The sequence below is a fragment of the Cynoglossus semilaevis genome, chromosome Z (genome assembly GCF_000523025.1).
Source record: "Cynoglossus semilaevis isolate Cse_v1.0 chromosome Z, Cse_v1.0, whole genome shotgun sequence".
Taxonomy (NCBI): Eukaryota; Metazoa; Chordata; class Actinopteri; order Pleuronectiformes; family Cynoglossidae; genus Cynoglossus; species Cynoglossus semilaevis.
The window spans coordinates 17,350,550-17,355,332 of NC_024328.1; positions in this window are offsets into that span (position 1 = coordinate 17,350,550).

A 4,783-nucleotide genomic window follows, 5' to 3' on the forward strand; every position below is an offset into this window, starting at 1 on the left:
TTCAGCAGGGAGGAACAGAAGTTTTTTAATTCCTGTTATTCTCAGAGGCTGTAGAACAGGTGGGATTAAGGACAAAATAACTAAAATACTTTATTAAAATCTATTTTAAATGTATTTTATTAAAATGTATGTATTAAAAAAAACGACAATATAACACACATTAAATAAAATATACAGTATGTAAATAAAAAAGAAAAAAAATATTTATAGATACCTGTGTGTTATTTGAAAATTATGTTTCCTCTTTAGATTGTAAAAGTAGATTGTTAAAGGTTGGTGCCCTGCAATATAAAAGCCAATGTCATCAACATAACGCATAATGTATCATAACTTCAAACATAATTAATTATTGGTTGTTCTTGCAAAAAAAATATTTTTTTGTTTATTGTTGTTATTATCTATTTTGTAGGAGGTCAGATACAAACCAACAATTATTCTAATGCTACAACTCGTGGTCTAAACTCATAGTCTACCGCATCTCTAAACTCACTGATAAAAGCTTACACACCCACTCGGGTGCTACGTTCATCACAGGAGCATCGACTTGTCTTGCCCCTGTCCTCACCCAAGGTGATCTCGGTCATTCTCTACCCTGGTTCCCAAATGGTGGAACAAACTACCAGCTGTCACAAGAGCAGGGTCCTCACTCTCTTTTTTCAAGAAGCATTTAAAAACATTTCTCTTCAAAGAACACCTCCTATACTAACAAACCCACTTACATCTAACATGCACCTTTTCTTACTCTATGACTTACCATGACTACTGGACAATTCTGGTATTTAACCTCAAAGGGGCATGCCTGTAATGAGGGTCATTGCAGAAAGGGGGAAAGGAGGTGTGGTGAAACACATCCTATTCTAAGGAGGGCAAAATGTAAAGTCACCATAGTTATAGACTAATAGTTTCACCAGAGCGACGCTTTTGGCTGGGTGTCCTTTGAAATGAAACTTAGGTCTTGTTTTCAGGGAGGAGGTTGAATTTTTCTGGGGAGAGAACTCAGGACGACATTATAGGTGGATGAAAGGTGAAACTTCTTCGATAAAACCTACTTCGTCCAGTTGCCCTCGATGTAACTATTTTTGGAGTGATAGATTTAATGTTGATTGGTATTAAATCATTATGGCACCTCCTTCTGGGGAGGTACAATTGGTGGAGCTAAATGCTTGTGTCTGTAAATGGGATTATTGTTTACTACATCAAGGTGCTAGTGAAGTAAAGGAATCAGCCTCAATTTAGATTAGATTAGATTAGGTCAGAGTAGATTAGATTAGATTACACTGAGCAATAGACAATGCACTTTTGTCACTCAAAGACAGACTTAAACGTTCTGCGTTCTCATCACTTTTCTCCTAGCTTCGTCTAGAATCCATTTATTCCATATGCTCATGATGTCTTCAGATTTTCTTCTAAGTCTTATTAGATTTTCCATCACTTGGTTGTTCCTTAGAGATTTGCGAAAACTCGTATCAGCATAGGTAGAAGAAGGGTCAACACGCTGGACCAGACAGAAACAGAAGCAGAGAGATATACACTGCTGCAGAAGACGTTGATGTTTACTCCGGCCTATAATCAGTCAGACAGACTCTTGTTGAGGTGAAGGCCACATTCACCCTCTACTCTACTGTATAAGAAAAAAAAACACGGCAAGTTATCAGAACATTTGAAAAGAAAAATCTGCAATGTTTCAGACAAGAAAAAAAAGTTGAGAAAACTAGTGAAGGTCGCAAACAAGGTGTACAATACAATAAAGTACAAAGACGAAGAATATTCAGTACCTTAAGTTTTAATAAAAGACCTGAGTTAAGGCAGGGGTTGGTAGAAACAAAATTATTCAGCCTTATTAATGCACTGATGTTATTAAAAAGTCAACTTTAGAATTGGAAACTTTTTGGCTTTTTTATTTGCTGTTGTGTTTGTCTGCAGAATCTGAAACCTGCCCGCACGGCGACAGCTCTGCTGTTCAACACCGAGGTCTGCCAGACTGCAGAGAGACATGAAGTGGAGACAGAAATGAGTTGTAGGTCTGACTCTCAATGCAATCACCTCTGAAGATATGTCCTGTAATTGAGGAGTGTGTGCACAAGGATATGAAATCAAACAGGGAGAAGCAGGATTATGGAAATCAAATGATGACTAGAGAAGACATGACGCAACGAGAGGCAAAAGATTTTTCTCTTGGCCATGAGTCACGTCTGCGGCCTCGGGGTACGTTCAAATTACCAGTCATGTTGATTAATTCCTGAGTTAATTCTGAATGCACGAACATCCGATTTAATCATCTTAAATTTAGAATTGCACGCGCCTCTCACTTTGATGTGAGTTCCACTGTCTTTTAAAGCAGTGTGCGTGAGCACGTTGAGCCGTGTTTGGTAGAGATAGCAACCTGTTTTTGAGACTGTACAGCATTGCAGTACAGGAGGTTTATGGGAGTGAGGGAAGCTACTGCAGTAAATGTGAGCTTGATCCCGTGCAGACAGATGTTCAGCAAACTATGAAGAGAACAAGGAGAGGAAAAAGAAAAAGTCGACAGTGTAGCTGCTTCTGTGACCATGCTCAGCTGTATGGATTATTATTCCAGTACCACCATTCTGTATGGATCATTATAACTGAGCCAGGAACAGTTTCTGTCCACCCTACCTCCAGTCTGATATGACTCACTTCCATCAAAAAAGAATCATTACAGTGTATTTAGTCCAATATTTCACACTCACCCTTTTACTGCATCTGTATCTTGATGAAGTTGATGAAGTAAAGAAAAAGACGCTGTAAGGTGCCGTGGGGATTTTGGGGCTTCTAATGGAACATGGCATGCTGGACATAAGTGTACCACTGCTGTAATGCTTAAATGATAAACAAGCCTCCAGTCACTAGGTGGCAGCAATTCATACAGTGGTTTGTACAGATTAAAATATGTTATCAGATTCTTAATAGTATTTCAATTCATGGGGATTGGGTCGAGAGGGGTTGAAAACATTTCTGTCCTCAAGGGGGGGCATGACAAAAAATAATAGAGAACCACTGGTTTAATGAGATGCAAATTATAGATATAGAAGGAAGAAGTGGTGGCCTAGGAGGCGGACTTCGGTCCGGAAGGCCCCAGGTTCGAATCCACCAACTAAAGGAAGCGGACTTCGGCCCAGAAGGCCCCAGGTTTGAATCCACCAACTGCCAGGTTGCCACTGAGATGCACTGAGCATGGCATCGTCCTCAAGCACTGCTCCCCGGGCGCTGACCACGGCTGCCCACTGTTCACTTTGGTGATGGGTTAAATGCAGAGGGTAAATTTCGTTGTGCATGGTGTGCTGTGCTGTGCTGTGCTGTGTCACAATGACTAATAAAGATAAGTTTAAGTTTAAGTTTGTTGATACTTGTTTGTTGTGTGTTGATATATGTCAGAGTCTGTTGTATATTTTCAATCCAAACCAACAAGTAAAAGATTACGTATTATAACAAGTAAAAAGTCACAAGATAATCACAAATCATTAGCAACAACCTATTTCCTTCAATTACGTCTGTTAAAGGAACCGGATCTGCTGAGAGAGTCAGAAATGAACCACCTGGATTTGAGTTATCTGACTTCAGGTGAACATTTGTTGAAACAAACATTGCTGGATCATTGGATCATTTCAGTAATTGCCAAGAGTTGGTATAAATACTCAAATCAAAACTATTTTTTTTATCAATTGACTGGAATGAAGCCTTGAGCAATGTGTATTAAAGTGTATAGAATCACAATGTCAAATTAGCATTTTCAGTATGCGAAGTTTACCAATTTTACAATTACCCTGCAAATGCCCCATTAGAGAACAATCGCGGAGGGAATGTTAAATTAGTTGTGATGGTCCTGAGCATTCAGACATCAAAGCAAAGAGAGACAGAGAAAGGGGGAAAGAGAGGTAAGAGGTTAAAGAGTGACAGGAGAAAAAACAAGGAGGAGGAGGAAGACAGATAATTTCAACTCTAAATAAACTGCAATGTATATATATATATATATATATATTATATACATATAATTCTATTTGGGTACAGTAGGATCTTAGTCTTCTTAACACTAGAAGTCCTGGAAATTTTCACTTCTCCTGCAGACCCCCCTCCCCTTCCAAGAGGTGTTAATGTTATCACCTGGTCGTTGCAGTTGCAAATTCGATAAGTACCTTCCACCCCTAAGTACCGTCCACCCTTCCCCCCTCTCTGGTAGAAAGAGAAAAACAAACGGAGAAGCAAACAAAGGACTTGAGTAAATGAGAAAAACATTTATTGAAGACTATTCCAAATAAATTACATTGAAAACAAATTGTGAGCATATTCCATAGTATTTTTTTAGCAATTTTTACATACAAATGGAGACCCTTTTCTACATTTCCTACAAGTGTACTTGTGGCAAATGGCACATTTCTCTGAACTGCGATTTCTGTTGCAACTCCGACGCACTTGGCATGTTGTTGTTTTGCCTTCAGAAACTCTTTTTATTTCACGTAGAGCCTCCTTTCTCTGTTTTTCCTGTTCAAGAATCTGCATATGTTTATTTCTCAGTTCTTTTGCAAGCTTGAACTGGAATGTCCGCCTTGACTCATTTGATCCTTTACATTTTGTATACAGTACATGTGCATTTACAGCAGCCATGTCCAGAATATTGTAAAATACTGCAATGGGCCATCTCCGTGTTCCGGTGCGCACTGTGTAAGCCCGCAGTTTTTGATCCAGCACATCAACACCACATTTCAGGTGGTTGTAGTCTGTGATCACGTTCGGTTTTCTCCGCAAATCCTCTTGAATCTCAACT